Source organism: Balaenoptera physalus, assembly GCF_965194825.1.
Source record: "Balaenoptera physalus genome assembly, chromosome: 13".
Taxonomy (NCBI): Eukaryota; Metazoa; Chordata; class Mammalia; order Artiodactyla; family Balaenopteridae; genus Balaenoptera; species Balaenoptera physalus.
In genome coordinates this window covers 58,358,174-58,377,201 of record NC_138892.1, presented here as the reverse complement: position 1 = coordinate 58,377,201, position 19,028 = coordinate 58,358,174, and the positions used below count along the sequence as shown (strand labels likewise).

The following is a 19,028-nucleotide window of genomic DNA, read 5'->3' as shown; positions in this document are numbered from 1 at the left end:
ATGCAGCTTTCAGACAATGATAATTTGGCCACCAGAGATAAAGGAGCAATGCTTACATTCATAATATAGTGGATGTAGGCATAATATATTGCTACAGGGCCACTGAATGGAAGCTTGGAGGAGGAAAATCTGCCATTTGCTCTTGTGGCAAAGGTGATTATTTGAAAGTGCTTGCAAGGAAAATCCACCCCTAATTCATTTGGAAGCTATCATGCTGTAGCAAGGGAAAGAAAAGGTGCTGGAGTCATTTGGGCCTCTTGAAAGAAGAGACTGGGACATGGCTACCATTTTCAATTCCTTACATAGACTGATAAATATAATAAAGTTCACAGAATCAGGAAAAGATGATATAGTTATAACAAGTAAGACAAAAGAGACTTTAAGAGAAAGAGTATTATTAGAGATGAAGAGTGTTGCCACATAGGGACTTCCCTGGTGGTCCAGTGGTAAAGAATCCGCCTTCCAATGCAGGGGATGCGAGTTCGATCCCTGGTCGGGGAACTAAGATCCCACAGGCCGCAGGGCAACTAAGCCTGCGTGACAACTACTGAGCCCACTCGCCACAAATAGAGAGAAGCCCGCATGCCACAACTAGAGAGAAGCCTGCGCGCCGCAACAAAGAGCCTGTGTGCTGCAATGAAAGATCCCACATACCACAACAAAGATCCTGCATGCCTCAACCAAGACCCGATGCAGCCAAGAATAAAATAAAAACAAAATAAATAAAATAAATATTAAAAAAAATTGTATTAGTTTAAAAAAAAAGAATGTTGCCACATAATGACAAAGGTTCAGTTCACCATGGATATATGAAAATTCTAAGCTGGTATACACTAATAACACACTTTAAAATATATAAAGCAATAATTGACAGAGATGCAAAGAGACAAGAGGTGGAGCTTCCAGGCATATCTGGTAGCTGAGTGGGAGATTTTAACCTATCTCACCCAGTAATCAATAAATTAAGCAGATAAAAAAAATCAAAAGGATATAGCAGATTTTAGTAACATAATTGACAATCTTGGTCTAATGGACATAGGTAGAATACTGTACCCACAATATTAGAAAAATTTAAAACATAAATCTAAATCTAAATAAATCTAAAAAAATAAATACATCTAAAAAACTTATGTATTAGAGAAGACATTATAATAAAATAAAAATGCTGAACAATAATATAAAGCAAATAATTTGTAAGATGAAGCCAAAATAATACTTTGAGGAAAATATATAGTCATGAATGTACACGTGCTATAAAAACATAGCATATAGCATGTATCAATGAAAAGAAAACAAAGATATCATAGAAAGTATCAAAAGAGACAAAAGTTATACTTTTGAAAGATTAACAAAATTGACAAGCCTTTAAGAAGAATGTTAAAACGGGAGAGAAGGCACAAATAGCAATTATTTGAAAGGAAAAAAGAGACCATCACCACAGATGACGTAGAGATTAAAAAGAAAATTTAAGAATATGATGAACAACATTTTGCCTATAAATTTTTTAGCAGAAATAAACACATTTCTTGAAAAATACAAATTCCCAAAAGAGTCTCATGAGAAGATAGAAAACCTAAATGACCTTATAATGATTTAAGAAATTAAATCAGTAGTTTAACATTGTCCCTTAAAGAAAACACCATGCCAGGTGGCTTCACTGGCAAGTTCTACTGAACATTCAAGTAAAAGATTACTAATCATATTCAGACTATTCTAGGAATAGAAAAAGAGGGTATATTTTCAACTCATTTTATAAAGCTTGTATATCTTAATACCTCTGAGTGAAGCCACCTTCTGGCTCATAGGGGGTCCATACAGCCAGTGATTGTGAGGTGGTGCTGCAGAACTAGTGCTTTGCTCACTGAGGGGGCACCCTGGGGTTTGGTGCTTGAGCTGTCAAAAGTCTTAGGTAGATGAAGCTGTTTGTCTCTGTATGAGGAATGTCAATAGGAGCTAGAAAACAGGAAGTCCCACCTCGCCTTCTCTTGCCTTCCAATTTCCCATCAGTACCTTTCATTGGCAGAATCTAAGAAGAAGCTGGTATCTGGGAAATGTAATATGTAGGTTCCCATCCTTGGCATCACAAAGCAGAGTATGAAGGGGTGGATCTGGTGAAGAACTGACACAATATTTAATGATGAATGGTTAAAAACATTCTGGTTAAAAGACAAGAATTATGCTATTACAATTCTACTCACCTTTGTACTAGATATATTATCCAGTATAACAGGCCAAGAAAAAGAAATGGAAAATACAAAATTTGAAAGGATGTAGGAAAATTGTAATTATTTTCAAATGATATGAATTTTTAACCTCTAAGAATCTATGGAAAATTATTAGAGTTAATAAGAGAGTTTTATAAGTTTGCTGGATATAAAACTATTATACAAAAATCATATGTGTTTCTAGACAACAGCAGCAAACAGTTAATAACCAAAGTTTTAACATCTAACATTTATATTAGCTAATAACAAAATAAAATGTACCTAGATATGAACCTCACCGAAGATATGTGGGACTTTTATGGAGAAAATCATAAAACTTTATTGAAAGACATTTAAAAATGGAGAGTCATATTATTGTCTAGAAAGAATATCATTAAAATGTAATTTATCCCCAAATTGATCAATAGATTCAATAAAATTCCAGTAAAAAACCTAAAAGGAGTTTATGTGAACCTTGAAAAACTTACTCTAAAATTTAAATTGAGAAGCAAAGAGTCAGGAATGGCCAAAATATTCCTGAAGAACAATGAGCTGGGAACAGATTCTACTAAAAATCTTATTATGCAATGTATAGTATTTAGACAATGTGGCATTGGTGCATGTTCAGATAAATAGGTTAATGAAACATAAAAGAGAGTCCAGAAACAGACCCATCCATACATGGAAGGATATAACAGAAATGATATATTTCAGATCCATAGTGAAAAATGGAGTATTCAATAGAAAGTGTTTGGAAATTGGCGGTCTTTATTGGAAAAAAATGGATCACTACTCATATCATACACAAAAAATCAATTCGAGAAGAATTAAGGACTTAAACGTTGAAGGTAAAAGTTTAAAACTTTAGAAGAAAATATTGGAGAATATCTTTATGTCCTCAGATTTGGAAAGGATTTAAAAACAAGACACAAAGAGCATATACTACAAAGGAAAAGACTGATAAATTCAACTCCCTTAAAAATAACTTCTGTTTATCAAAAAGCACATAAATAGCATGAAAAGATAAGCCACAGCCTGGGAGAAGATAATTTCAATTCTGTATAACTGATAAAGGCTTAGTTTCCAGAACGTATATAGAATTCCTAAAATCAACAAGAAAAAGACAAACATAGGGCCCAGCTCATTCAATGGTTCTGGAAGTGTCCTTGGCAGGCCCCATATACATAAATACTAGAGCAGACTTTGGGTTTCTGAGCAAAGCTCTGCCATCCTCTCCAGATCATTATTCCTTGTGAGAAATACCTTCTGGCCTGCTAGTCAACTGTAATAGAGACTGAACATTGAACATGACCTGAGGTGCCCAGCATGAACACTATAAGGAAGAGGCCGCACTTTTGCCATTTGTGTTATTTTTTTCCTGGCAAGCATGGTCCTGTGGGTGGAATTTTTTCCCTCATGGTAGCTGTGGTGGAGACTCTTCCCAAACTTGGTGGGTGTTGAGAAGCAGGATGTGCTGGCTTAGATGGCTGGTTCTTTGAACACAGCTGTTGAGGTGGGGTCTACCCAATTCCCTGACTTCCTGATCGTGGCAGCTGCGTTCCTTTTGGTGGACCACTTCTGTTGCGTCGCTCTGGGAGCTGTTCCTGGAGGCCCAGAGGGTCAGTTCAGGTAGGCTGGGAAGCAGATGTCAAGATGGAGTTAAATGTGTCAGAGATTTACTGGGGGAAGTGCTTGTGAAGAACCAAGGGTGAGGCAGCCGGAGTGGGCAGGGAGAGCTTCAGACCATGATGAAGTTCTGACATCTAGAGGGAAGGAAGGAGGAGCTTTAGACTGCAGCATAGCTTTGAGAGAGTCTCGGCCACGCCGATGGGGAGTCCCTGAGCAAAGACCGCTCATTAGAGGAACCAGCACCGGGCAGGAGGAACCTAGTCTAGAACCCCACTGGGCTCAGTCAGGGGCTGGGAGCAGCCTGGAAAATGTGTGGCCTCCTGTGCACACAGCGGTGGACCCTGCAAGTGGCAGCTGTCAACTAACTACGCTCCTCGAAGTCAGTTTTTCTCAAAGAGAGATCTGAGCACACACTCCCTTGGCTGCCTTGCTCAGCCTGGAGCTTTGCTCCAGCCTTGCTCTCTTGTCTTTCCAATGATGTTTTAGCGGTGCATCTAAATTCTTTTTAAAATTATTCTCTGTTTAAACTGGCTGGTATAATTTCTGTTATCTGCAGTTTTATACCCTGACCAATACAACCCCCAAGCTTATCAGAGTATCTGGCATATTGTAGATGATCAGTACGTATTTCTTTATGAATGAATTTAAGTGGAGTGGCTAATAGTCTTTTAAGAACAGGATATTTAATATTTAATAGCCGACTGTTTGGGTTATTGCAAACAATACTTTCAGCAAAATGTGACAGACTTGTAGAACCAGGTTGAGGGGTGATGTGAGGGAACAAAGGGGTGGGCAGCAAAGGGAGATGTCCCACTCCCCAGCCCACTGCTGCTGTGTTGAGCAGCAGGAGAGGTTGATGTCCAGGGGTGCAGGCTGTGTCTGGCAGCGAGTGACAGTTGCTCCTGGTGTACAGAGGAGCTGCAGCTTGAATTCCATGCAGGAGCCCATGAAAGGAAAATTATACTGGAGGGAGGTCACTTTTGAGCGGGTGGGCGGGTGGCAGAGACTGATATCTGGGTTTATATGCAAACCCATGAATTCCGCATATACCTAAGTATATAGCTTTTCCTCTGAGATTTAAAAAACCAACTATAAGAGCCACCTCGTTTTCTCTCTCTTGCTGCCATCCCAAGGGATATTCCACTTTTTATTACAGCTGAGCAGCCCCCTTAAAAGGAACGATTAGGGAAATCACCCCAATTCAGTCTGCCCTTGGGAAGGCTTGATGTGTTTATAAAATCTCAGCTATTTCCCGAGAACTAGGTTTAGTAAACCTTGACGTCTACTCTCAAATTCCCAAAGAACAGGGAATATCATACAGAAAAATATTTCTGAAAGAGGTAGATGTCAACGAAGTTTTGCTGAAAAATTCCTGAAGAAAGGAGAAAACATACTTAAAACACCGAGGCGTCTAAAATTAAAATTTAGTCAGCACTTCCCTAAAAACACTCACCTTTTTTGCTGAGAAAAACCACAAGAGACTTAGGGGGAAGTTGTAATTTGTCCAGATAATAAACACTTAAGAACAGGAGTGGTAATCGAAGTTTCTCCTCAACCATATCTCAGGCTAATGGAACAGAGTGTTTTCTATTTGGACATTCTTCACTCCTGCATACCTGGAACCACCCAGGCTGATGAAAGAAACCTATCTAGTATTTAGCTTTGCCAAGTGTTTAATATTTCAACTGGAGAGCTGTGGAATCTCACTGGAAGAGGAGGACAATTTTAAGCCGGTGTCTAATTCTCAACCTTCCTGTTTTCTTTTCCTTATGGTGACCAGGTGCTCCCTGCAGGCCAGGGCTTTTGTTCATTACTGCGTCTAATTACCACAATTCAGGGACTGTGCCCTCTGTAGAAAAACACTTAATTTAAACACTTAGGAAGATGCCATTAATATACTTCAATAAAAGTATTATACATATAAAATTTGGACTTTTAATTATTTATTTATTTTAAAGTTAACATTGAAAAAAATCATAAGATATCCCATGAGTGTTAAAACCCAATTATATCTTAAATCCTATAGGATTTTTAGTCTTACAGTTTGTTCAAATCAGGATCTAAATAAGGTCCACGCATTGCAATTGGTTGATTTGTCTTTAAGCCTCTTTTTATCCACAGATTCCCCCCATCCCTCTCTGTCTGTGTCTTTCTTTGCAACCTATTTGTTGAAGAAATGAAATCATTTGTTCTGTTGATCTTCCGTTGTCTGGATCTTGCTGATTGCACCCCTGTGATCTATCTCAGCCTATTCCTCTGCTCTTTATTTTCCTATAAATTGGTTGTTGGATGGAGGTTTGATCACATTCACAGCTGCCTTTTGGCAAGACTCACTCATGGATGGACTTATGCTTCCACCAGGATGTGTATGATATCCAATCATCTGTCTTTTTGTGATGTTAGCAGCCATTGGGGATCCCTGACTAGATTCATTAATTCATTAGGTGGACCCTGAGTTTTATTTTGAAATAATTATAAACAGAAAGTTGCAAAAATAGTATAGAGAGTCACATGTATCCTTTATCCAACTTCCCTTAGCTATTTAAGTAACATATAAACCTAGTTCAATATCAAAACTGAGATATTGACACCACCACAATAATAATACACTTTTAAATGTGCTCTAATAAGAACATTTTCCTTTTAAAAGTCTAGTGAAAGAATCAAAATCAAAACTGTTCATGATCTGGTTAATTATATATGAGTTTCACAGTTTTGTTTCAGCTCAAAATACAGGTTTTTCTCTGAAAGTTAATTTATGAACCTAGGTTAAAAATACATCAAAGCTAGCTTTATTTTGGGCTGAAGATAGCATTGGCACTGTCTAATCCTGTTCCAGGAGATTTATTTGTAATTCAACAGTATAAATTTGGATTTTGGGTCTCCAGGAAAAAAATGCCAGAGGCCCACTTTCTTTTCATTAGATGCAAAAGAAACAGCTTTTCAGAGGTGACATTACCTTGCTTTCCCTTGAAATTCAGGGAATGCACTTATATAATGACTTCATGGAAAAACAGCACACAGTTAAGAGGAATGACAGAAACATTTTTTAGTGCTTTCTAATTTACAAAGGACTTTAGTTAAATAAAGCTACACCTTAATTAGGTGTCAGAGTTTAAGAGTCAGTGGAGGGCATATCTTGCTTGGAATCTGGATCCTTAAGTGATGGCAAAAGAAAACTTGGCAATTTTGACATGTTCACAGTGCTGCTTACAATAGTTTAAACATCACTATTTGTTGGGACATTTCTGAGGACTCTTTCTTCTCTACTTTGGCAATTTAAAAGTATTCTTCAGATTCATAACTTGCAAGAGTTGGGAGAAATTTTAGAGATCACGCGGGCTACCTAGTCATGTTATAGATGAAGGACTGAGGCCCGGAGGGGTGAAGTGATTCCCTCAAGCTCACCCATAGCCATTGCCTGGGTCAGCCAATGACCCAGGGCAGATGAGGAAGCAGGTGTGGAGGTACAGAGGCCAAGGAGAGCGTGCTTCTTTCAGGCTCCTGCAAGGGCACTCTAAGTTCCGTGAGGACTGGGCCATGCCCTCTGGTTCACCCCTGTGTCTCTGCGGCTCACTACAGCATTTGACCCAGCAAAGGTGCACATGGTTCTCAGAGTTAGAATACGTGTCTAGGATAGGATTTGTGTGTAGGGAGTGATGGGACATGAGACCAAAAAGCCTTGCAGAAACAGATCATCACACACCTTGTTCACCATGTTAAAGGGTTTGAACTTTGTGTTGGCAGATAATAGCACTGAAGAATTTTAATATAACATAATCAAATGGCCATTTTAGAAAGGGCATTCAGAAGTAGTAGAAAGATGAACGGCTAGAGGCTGATGAGACTGGAGCAGAGACACCACAGAATGCTATTGCTAAGGATCTGAACAAAGGCAGCAACCGGGACCATGGAGTTTGCAGAGTGGCAGTTGAAAGATGCTCAGTAGGTAGAATTGGTCAAACGGGGACTCACTGTAGAGAAGTGAAGGCTGACTCCCCTGTTTCTGGTGAGGGTAAAGTGGCTGTTGGTGTTTTATTTGCTAAGATAAGGAAGGCAGATTTGCTGGGCGAAGATGAGGAGATTAGCTCTGGTGATGATGGATGTAGGTCTGGAGCTCAGTAGAGAAGTGCCAGCCCCACAGGGAAGAGATAGTGTAGTGGAAATTCACAAATTTAACTTAATGCTTTTAAAAAGTATTTTGTCTACATATTATGGACTTCAGTGTGTTTCTGGCCTTAACAAGAAACTCACTTAGTTTGCAGTTCCTTTGTAGCAATGATTAAAATAAAAGTGCTTCTCAGCAAAAGAAACCATAAACAAAATGAAAAGACAACCTACATACAGAATGGGAGAAAATATTTGTAAACTATGTGACCAACAAGGGTTTAATTTCCAAAATATACAAACAGCTCAAAAAAACAACCCAATCGAAAAATGGGCAGAAGAACTAAATAAACATTTCTCCAAAGAAGACATGCAGATGGCCAACAAGCACACAAAAAGATGCTCAACATTGCTAATTATTAGAGAAATGCAAATCAAAACTACAATGAGATACCACCTCACACCAGTCAGAATGGCCATAATTAAAAAGTCTACAAATAACAAATGCTGGAGAGGGTGTGGAGAAAAGGGAACCCTTTTCTCTTTCGGTGGGAATGCAAATTGATGAAGCCACTATGGAAAACAGTAGGGAGGTTCCCCAAAAAACTAAAAATAGAGTTGCCATATGATCCAGTAATCCCACTCCTGGGCATATATCTGGACAAAACTATAATTAAAAAAGATACCTGCACTCCTATGTTCATAGCAGCACTATTCACAATAGCTAAGACATGGAAACAACCTAAATGTCCATCAACACATGAATGGATAAAGAAAATGTGAGATATATATGTATATATACACACATGCACACACACACACACACACAATAGAATACAGCCATAAAAAAGAACAAAATCGTGCTATTTGCAGCAACATGGATGGCACTAGAGATTATCATACCAAGTGAGATTATCATACCAAGTGAGATTATCATACCAAGTGAGGTAAGTCAGAAAGAGAAAGACAAATATCATATGATATCACTTATATGTGGAATCTAAAATATGACACAAATGAACTTATCTAGGAAACTGAAACAGACTCACAGACATAGAGAACAGACTTGTGGTTGCCAAGGGGGAGGGGGTTGGGGGAGGGATGGAGTGGGAGTTTCGGGTTAGCAGATGCAAACTACTATATATAAGATGGATAAACAACAAGGTCCTACTGTATAGCACAGGGAACCATATTCAATATCCTGTGATAAACCATAATGGAACAGAATATAAAAAAAGAATGTATATATATGTATAACTGAATCACTTTGCTGTACAGCAGAAACTAACACAACATTGTCAATCAATTATACTTCAGAAAAAAATAAATAAACCAAAGTGCTTCTACGACAACTCTCTCTCCTGATGCTTTGTCCCCATGGTTTGGAGGAGAGGCTGAGCTGCACAGAGAGGAGAGCAAAAGGCAGGACCACCAGGGGACAACACCTTCAATCACACACACCACTGAAGGAGACCGCAGCGCGGGTTGGGGGTGGTTGGCAACCCACCACCTGCCCCCAGTCAAGTTGCTTGCTCCAGTTCTCATCTCCTTCTTTGCCTGCCCCCCTTACTCTCCCCAAGTCTGTCTTCCAACCTTACATACTAACCTTGAGAGGAGTTCTGGAAAATACAGTTTTCTGTCTCATTACATTTCCACTCTTTTAAAGCTGGTTATCCATTTGATTAAATTCATCTATTTTTACTTCTGTATCTCTTACCGAATTACAAGCTTTTTGTGGGGAGGAAGTGCAACTTACTCATCTTTTTGGAACCCAGCTTCCAGTTTCGTTCCTAGTTCATCTCTTAATAAATGGAATTGAAATGAAAAGTATTTTATAGTTTCACGTTTATAATTTTTTTTCTAAAATAAAGAAGTTTCTATAAGAATTATTTTAAGGACTTTTATAAAAGAAACAAGTTCCCTACTCTTTCTCATTTATTTCATATAGAAAATTTTCTTACATTGTAAAGAATGCTCAGAATATAGAAACACGTTCTATAAAAGCTATTTTTTGAACTATACTGTCTATTTTTCCAGTGATCTTTAGATTTGGTAACATCTTTGATTTTATACACATGGTTTTTAAAATAAAGAATGATTGCATTTGAGGCAGATTGAATTTATACAAAAGTGCCTAGGTCTCCCATGGGTGTTGGCAAGGGTTTGTATAAGAGAATGCATTTACAACAAACAATTCAAACAATAAATAAGCTGGTCTCTGAGTTGCCCAGTTAGGAAGGCTGAGGTGTATGGAGTTCAATGCTGGGTAGTCTAACATTCTTAATGAAATTTGTTAACAAGAGAAATAGGACTTTACAAGGGATTTCAGTTTTAAAGGCATGGCAATGGCCAAACAAAGCATCTTGTCTGAGTGGTTTTGTTTTCTTCCTAGGAGCCAGAAATTGATTGGATTATAGAGAAAAATCTTTTTTTTCCTCCCTTTGAATGAAAAAAGTACCTTCTTCTAGCTCATATTCTCTTTCACTGTTCAGTTCTCTCACTTATACAGCTTTTATTTTTTTATGAAAAGTAAATTTTTAAAGAAGTAATCCATAAATTATTGTGTGTTCTTAAGAATTCAAATGATACAGAAATAAGTTCATAGAGCAACTAGAGAAGGTCCTTTTTAACACAACCTCTTCCTAAACCACCTCTTCCTCAGCAGTGACTGTTATGAAAGAGTTTGATGTATATTTTTCAGACCCTTTTCTGTGTATTTACATATATACGTATGCACCCAAACTTGAATTTCTTATTTTTTAAACAAGTGAGAATGTTATATGTATTGTTTTGCCATTTGCTATTCTTTTTGAATGATCATCTTAAATTTTTTTCATGTTACTACAAATAAATCTACCTTATTCTATTTGACCTTTGCCCAGTATTACAGAACATGTGTGGTAGACAACACAGTTATACACGCTTTGCCAGTAACCCCTTGATTTGTCCATGTAGAGGGCAGATATCTCTTGATCTCAGGGGAGGTAGGCCTTTTCTCCAGCCAGTCTTGGTCCCCTTGGCAGGTATTTACTTCCCACCCTTTGTAATAGCTAGAGTGACCCTGTGACACTGTCTAGACTATAAAATGTAAGGGGAAGTTGACAGAGAGGCTTCTGGGAAATCTCTTTATTCCTTGATAAAAAACAAAAGCATCACAAGGAGGTTACTCTCTGCTCTGGCCACTCTTCTCACATCCCCAACTTCCTGCTTTGAAGACAACTGCAATTTCTGCAGCTTGAAACTAACTTGAGACCACAAGACCATGGGCATAAGGATGGAAAGTCAACATGCCAAGTTTATTAGTTAATTTTTCTGTCTAACAAACAACCTTGAAATCTCAGTGGATTACAGGGATAAACATTGTTTTCTTGCTCATAGGTATGCGAGGTATCTCTGGCTCTGCTGGGCTCCCCTGAGATCGGCTGGGCGTGGCTCCAAGCTGTGTGTTAGGTTCAGGTCTGTTCTATGCATTTCCTCATTTTTCTTGCATCACTGGCTCTCTAAGGTAGTTCTTCTTATCATGGATCACAGGAGTGCAAGAGAGTGAGCAGAAACACGAGATAACTCTTACGACCTTAGCTTAGAACTAGCACACACAGAGTTACTTCCACCCACATTCAATTGGCTGATCCAGGTTGCAAGGCCAAGTCCTACATCAGCCCTTTCTAGCACACTGCAAGGTTATACTGCAGAGGAAGAGAGTGAAGAGCTGAGAGCAATAATCCAATCAACACTCAAAGATGGAGGAGCAGAGGGATGAAAAGACGCTGGGTCCTTGGTGACAACATGGTGCAGCTGAGCAAACAATGGCATGAGTTTTATTCAGAGCTTGTTATGTGATTAAAAAAAGAGCCCCTATTTATTTAAGGCACAATTTCTGCTTGTACCTGAAGACATTCCAAAATGATAAAACGCAGTTGTGTTCTAAATAAACTATTTCTTTATTGATGGGCATTTAAGCTGTTTCCAATTTTCCATTATTACAAATAATGCTACAGTGAACATTTTTAAAAAAATTATTAGCACCTTTTAAATTATTATTTATTTATTTATTTATTTATTTATTTATTTTGGCTGTGTTGGATCTTCGTTTCTGTGCGAGGGCTTCCTCTAGCTGGGGAAAGCGGGTGCCACTCTTCATCGCGGTGCGCGGGCCTCTCACTATCGTGGCCTTCCTTGTTGCGGAGCACAGGCTCCAGACGCGCAGGCTCAGTAGTTGTGGCTCATGGGCCTAGTTGCTCCGCGGCACGTGGGATCTTCCCAGACCAGGGCTCGAACCCGTGTCCCCCGCATTGGCAGGCAGATTCTCAACCACTGCACCGTCAGGGAAGCCCCTACAGTGAACATTTTATATACAACGTGACCAAAATGTATGTGTATTTCTATCAGATAGGTTCTTAGATACAGAATTGCTGAGCAGAAGAGTATTTACATTTAAAATTTTGATAGATAATATCAGATTGCCCTCCAAAAGACTTTGTCAGTTCATTCTTCATACCTTACTAATCCTGCTATTATCACATTTTAAAAAATGCTTCCAGTTTGATGGGTGAAATATAGTTCTGTTTCATTTGCACTGATTAGTGAAGTTAAATGTCTTTGCGTATATTTATTGGCCATTTGTATTTCTTATTGTGTGATCTGCATGTTCTTATCCTTTGCTCATTTTTCTATTGTGTTTTCATTTTCTCTTAGTAATTAGTAGAGGACCATTTTATTTTGTTTTTTTAATTTTTTCTGTTTTACACATGTGATAGATATTTTCTGTCATTTATTTGTCTTTTTGTCTTTAAAATTTTTTAAATTAAATATTTCAGAGATATAAAACAGTATATATGAAATATGTTTAAATGCCAAAGAATGACAATAGAATAACTTCCCAGGAATTCATGACCCAGTTAAAAAACTTGTACTTTCTCATTACTCATGAGGTCTCCTATGTGTCCCTTTGGTTCCACCCCCTTCTCTCCACATTCAGAGTGATCACAACCCTGAACTTTGAGTTTATCATTCCCTTGTTTTTCTTTATTTTTTTTAATTCTATAAAATCCTTTTTTAAAGAAAAATTTTTCATTGGAGCATAGTTGATTTACAATGTTGTGTTAGTTTCAGGTGTACAGCAAAATGAATCAGTTATACATATACATATATCCAGTCTTTTTTTTTAAAGATTCTTTTCCCATATAGGCTGTTAGAGAGTATTGAGTAGAGCTCCCTTTGCTATACAGCAGGTTCTTATTAGTTATCTATTTTATATATAGTAGTGTGTATATGTCAGTCCCAATCTCCCAATTTATCCCTTCCCACCCTTATCTCCTGGTAACCGTAAGTTTGTTTTCTACATCTGTGATTCTACTTCTGTTTTGTAAATAAGTTCATTTGTACTCCCCCCTTTTTTTGATTCCACATATAAGCGATATCATATGATATTTGTCTTTATGTGACAGACTTACTTCACTCAGTTATCACAATCTCTAGGTCCATTTTTTGTGGTTTTACTACATAAATCTCTGTCCACAAATAATATACTATTTAGTTTACATGTTTCTGACTTTTATATAAATGGAATCATAAGGGTAAGCATTCTCTGATGACTTCTTACATTCAACATGTTTTTAAAGTTCATCCATTTTTTTGCACATAGCTGTAGTTCATGACAGCACAGAATTCCATTACATGAAATAGCATAATTTATCCATTCCTCTGCTGATGCCCATTTGAGTTACTTCTGGCTTATCCCTCAGCAAACAGTGGTTCTCTGAACATTCTCGTATGTGTTACTTGGTGCCCATGTGCAAGAGTTTCTCAAGTTTATCTAGGAATGATGTTGATAGGTCCTATGTTGTGTACACCTTCAGACAAACTAGGTAATGTCACAGTGATTTTTTACCAATATACACTCCTACCAGCAGATATAACTGTTTCTGTTATCCCACATCTTTGCCAACACTTGATAACATGATCATTAAATTTTTGCAAATCTAGCAGGAGTAAAGTCATATATTATGGCTCTAATTTGCATTTTCCTAATTACTAAAGAGATTGGTATCTTTTCCTGTGCTTGTTGAAGGTTCTTGTCTTCCTCTTCCATGAAACCTCTGTTCATATCTTTGCCTATTTTTCTATCAGATTGTTTGTCTTTTTCTTATTTATTTGTAATAGTTCTATATATAGTCTAGATCTGAGCACTTTGTCATTTTGTCAGTTTCTTACTCTGTGCCTTGCCTTTTCACTCTCTTAACGGTATCTTTTGGTGAACAGAAGTTCTTAATTTTAATGTACTCAAACGTATCTATCTTTATGGTTAGATATGGGTGTGTGTGTATGTGTGTGTATACAGGTGTATGTGTACTTTACTTAAGAAATCCTTCCCTACCCTAAAGTCATAAAGATAATCTTTGAGACTTTCACCTAAACATTTTATGGTTTTGCCTTTTACATTTAATTTTTTAATCCATGTAGAATTGAGTTTTGTGGGTGTGGTGAGATTCCTCACCCCCCTTTTTAAAAATTTTTATTTTTTTTTAACTTTGGGTTTATTTATTTATTTATGGCTGTGTTGGGTCTTCGTTTCTGTGCGAGGGCTTTCTCTAGTTGCAGCAAGTGGGGGCCATTCTTCATCGCGGTGCGCAGGCCTCTCATTATCACGGCCTTGTTGCGGAGCACAGGCTCCAGACGCGCAGGCTCAGTAATTGTGGCTCACGGGCCTAGTTGCTCCGCGGCATGTGGGATCTTCCCAGACCAGGGCTCGAACCCGTGTCCCCTGCATTGGCAGGCAGACTCTCAACCACTGTGCCACCAGGGAAGCCCTATATAACTCTTGAAAGTCACTGACCATCATCATAAAAACATTAGGAATTGAGAAGTTTGAGTATGGTATTGAAATGCATGTACATGTTTTTGTTAAGATATATAAATTTTCTCTTTCCTGACTTTATTCACAATCTCGACATTTTCATACATCCTCAGTGAATTAACCAGACTCAAGGCCTTTTATTACTAAGAAAACCAGCACAGTTCTATGTGCCAGTGGCAACATCCTTAATGGTTAATCAATAACAATTGATAGGTCACCAACAGGTTTTGACCTAGTTCCTCTTTCCTTTAGAGCAAAGTAAACTTTTACCTGGGTGTAAATATCCTTCAAACAACTCCTTTAAAAGCACTCTAAAATAGCATTGACATATACACACTACCAAATGTAAAATAGATAGCTAGTCGGAAGCAGCTGCATTGCACAGGGAGATCATCTCCGTGCTTTGTGACCACCTAGAGGGGTGGGATAGGGAAGGTGGGAGGGGGACACAGGAGGGAGGGGATATAGGGATATATGTATACATATAGCTGATTCACTTCGTTATACAGTAGAAACTAACACAACATTGTAAAGCAATTATACTCCAATAAAGATGTTAAAAAAAAAGCACTCTAAAAAACAAACAACCCAATCAAAAAATGGCCAGAAGGCCCAAATAGACACTTCTCCAAAGAAGACATACAGATGGCCAACAGGCACGTGAAAAGATGCTCAACTTCGCTAATTACTAGAGAAATGCAAATTAAAACTACAATGAGGTACTACCTCACACCAGTCAGAACGGCCATCATCAAAAAGTCTACAGAGAATAAATGCTGGAGAGGGTGTGGAGAAAAGGCAATCCTCCTGTATTGTTGGTGGGAATGCAAATTGGTGCAGCCAGTAGGGAGAACAGTATGGAAGTTCCTTAAAAAATCTAAGAATAGAGTTACCATATGATCCAGCAATTCCACTCCTGGGTGTATATCTGGAAAAGATGAAAACTCTAATTCAAAAAGATACATGCACCCCATTTTCATATCAGCACTATTTACAATGGCCAAGACATGGAAGCAACCTAAATGTCCATTGACAGATGAATGGGTAAAGAAGGTGTGGTATATATATAATGGAATATTACTCAGCTATAAAAAGAATGAAATAATGTCATTTGCAGCAACATGGATGCAACTAGAGATTATCATACTAAGTGAAGTAAGTCAGAAACAGAAAGACAAGTACCATATGATATCACTTATATGTGGAATCTAAAAAAATGATACAACTGAACTTACTCACAGAACAGAGGGGAGTTCCCTGGTGGCGCAGTGGTTAAGAATCCGCCAATACAGGGGACATGGGTTCGAGCCCTGGTCTGGGAAGAGCCCACATGTCGCGGAGCAACTAAGCCCATGCACCACAACTACTGAGCCTGCACTCTAGAGCCCGCGAGCCACAACTACTGAGACCGCGTGCCACAACCACTGAAGCCCACACGCCTAGAGACCATGCTGCGCAACAAGAGAGAAGCCACTGCAATGAGAAGCCCGTGCACCGCAACTAAGAGTAGTCCCTGCTTGCTGCAACTAGAGAAAGCCTGCATGCAACAATGAAGACCCAACACAGACAAAAATAAATAAATAAATAAATAAATAAATTTATTAAAAACAAACAAAAAAACCAGAAATAGACTCACACACATAGAAAACAAATTTATGGTTACCAAAGGGGAACGGTGGGGGAGGGATAAATTAGGAATTTGGGACCAACAGATACAAACCACTATATACAACATAGATAAACAACAAGGGCTCACTGCACAGCATAGGGAACCATATTCAACATCCTGCAACAACCTTCAATGGAAAAGAATCTGAAAAAGTATACACAACCAAATCACCCTGCTGTACACCTCAAACACTGCAAATCAACTATACCTCAATAAAAAAAAATAGCACTCTAAACAGCCATTTCCATTTTAATAGTGGGATGGGGACTGTAGCCTTCAATCTGAAAGTCTTCAGCCTTGAAGTCATCGATTTTCTCAACTTTTCCAAGGATTTTGAGCTTTAGGAAAGGCCTTGATTCTCCCTGAAGCTGCATTTTCAGCAGCTCAATGTGATCCAGGTAAATGTGTGCATCTCCCAAAGTGTGTACAGAGTCACCTGGCTTCAGGCCTGTGATGTGTGCGATCATGTAGGTGAGCAGGGCATAGCTGGAGACGTTGAAGGACACACCCAGGCCCCTGTCTCCTGACCTCTGGTACAGCTGCAGGACAGCTCATGGTTCACCACGTAGAAGTGGCAAAGGGCATGGCACAGGGGCAGGGTGGCAGGGTATGAGAGGAAGATCTTTTGATTCCAAGCACATAGAATGATTCTTCTGTCTTCAGGGTTGGTTTTGATTGTGTCAATCACCTTTTGCAGTTGGTCTACTCCTTGACCCGAATACATTTAAATCCACATCTTTGTATTCAGCCACCAAAAGCCTCCACTGAAAGCTATAAACTGGGCCTAAATCCCCTTCTTCTCTGGTGGAGAGTACCAGGCTGTCCAAGAAGTCTCGGGACCCGTGGGCATCCCAGATTTTCACTCCCTTGGAAGACAGCTCCTTAGCATTTGTGGAGCCCTTGATCAACCACAGCTCGTCCCAAAAACCCTTCCAGAAAACACTTTTCTGTCAGCAGACGAAATTCATCTCTCAGGCTGTAGTGCGCCTGTGAGAGGAGCATCGTCAGGGAGCCGGTGCGGGTGTGGTCATCCTTCCGAAGCCGCAGCGGAGAATGTGCTAAATCTGATCCCGGTACTGCAGCTCCCTGGGGGTGGGGATGGCAGCAACTCGGAGCCTGGGGGATGCCGGGACCGACGTCGACGGCGGCGGGCGAGGTGGCCCTGCCCCTTCCGGTGCCTCTTTTCCCGCCGTCTCTCAGGAGACCCCGGCTCTTCCTGTGACCGCTAAAGTCTTTTTCTTCTTAGTCACAGTTTCAATCTCCCCTTTTATTTCTTAAACAGAGTAAACATACTTGTAGGTTTCTTCCAATATCTGAAGTTTATAGGTTAGTTCATGTCATCTGCTGTTTCTGCTGACTCTTTCACGGTGAGTTAAATCCTTCCCGCGATTTGGGATTTTTAACTCTGACTTCATAATTTTTACCCATGGGAATTTTTGAGGCCTACGTTGAAGGTGGGTTCTTTTAGGATTTTCATTTGTTTCTGCCAAATGTCTGGGGCATTACCAATGTGGGACCGCTTTATCCTGAAGTATTTCTTTAAGGTTTCTCAGTCCACGGTATTATGTGTTTGGGCTACAAACTTTCGAAAGAATCAGCTTGTGTTAAGAATTCTCGAGGGAGATTTTTTTCCCCCCTCTATCTATTGACAACATTTAGGGCCGGGCAGGCAATTTTATTTGCTGCCTCCTTTGGCTGTGGCTGGCTGATTTCTTGTTCACCCTGACATTGTGAGCGTGGCTTTTTGTGGTTCCACTTTATGGAGGGAGGCGAATCTCCTATAGGACGTCCGACTTTAGATTGACCCTTATGGTCTTTAAGGTCAGAAAATGAAGTTCAAGGACTCTGGAGTTGGGCAAATGCCCTCAGAGTAAATGTCAACTTTGGGGCTCTACTTCCCTGTGTTTCCGCTTTCTCTTGATTTTTGGGTTTTGAGGATTCTTAATTTTCTTGGTGAGCCCATAAACGCCTTAAAAAAAGATGTTTTCAGTATTCCACCCAGAGTTTTTAATTGCCGTGGGCAAAGCACTGTTGGCAGAGGTAGGCTGGGCTGCTTCCCCTTACTTTGGTCAGCCTTAGCAGATAAGAATTTCTTCCTTCTGGCCCTGAGTTATTTTCCTTGACAAATTGACAAATCTCAGTGTAACATTTACATCTCCTCTGTGAATGTACGTATTATCTCCTCTGATTATGAACTTTTTTCAATGCCTTTTAAATGTTTTTAAAATTTTACAATATGCCTCAGTGGAACTGACCTTACTTGGGGCTACAGCAGAATGTGTAAATGGCTTCTCTTTGGGCTATTTGGAATGCCTAAATATACTATCCTAAATGGACATTTCCCAGTGAAGCTGATTTATGAACAGAAATCAGTGTTGAGAAATGATGGCATATGAAATAAAATTTGGGGGAAATTTCATGCATATTTCTACTATGGAGAACAGCACCCTTGATTAAAATATAGGTTATCCCTTTCTATTTATCATCTTCCATAGGATGGATACACTAGTCTTAGTAGAAAGAGATAATCCCCCATTTCAATCCTTGACATAACCGTTCTGGA

At 39.1% G+C, this 19,028-nt stretch overlaps 1 pseudogene across 1 annotated transcript in view; it reads right to left on the bottom strand.

Moving 5' to 3' along the window:
* Positions 1–7,862: 7,862 nt before the first annotated feature.
* LOC309641288 (thymidylate synthase pseudogene) overlaps positions 7,863–19,028 on the bottom strand; it is a 49,816-nt pseudogene continuing 38,650 nt past the window's right edge. Inside the window, exon 2 of the transcript in view lies at positions 7,863–17,658. The product of the transcript in view is annotated as a thymidylate synthase pseudogene (transcript). The remainder of the gene's footprint in view (positions 17,659–19,028) is intronic.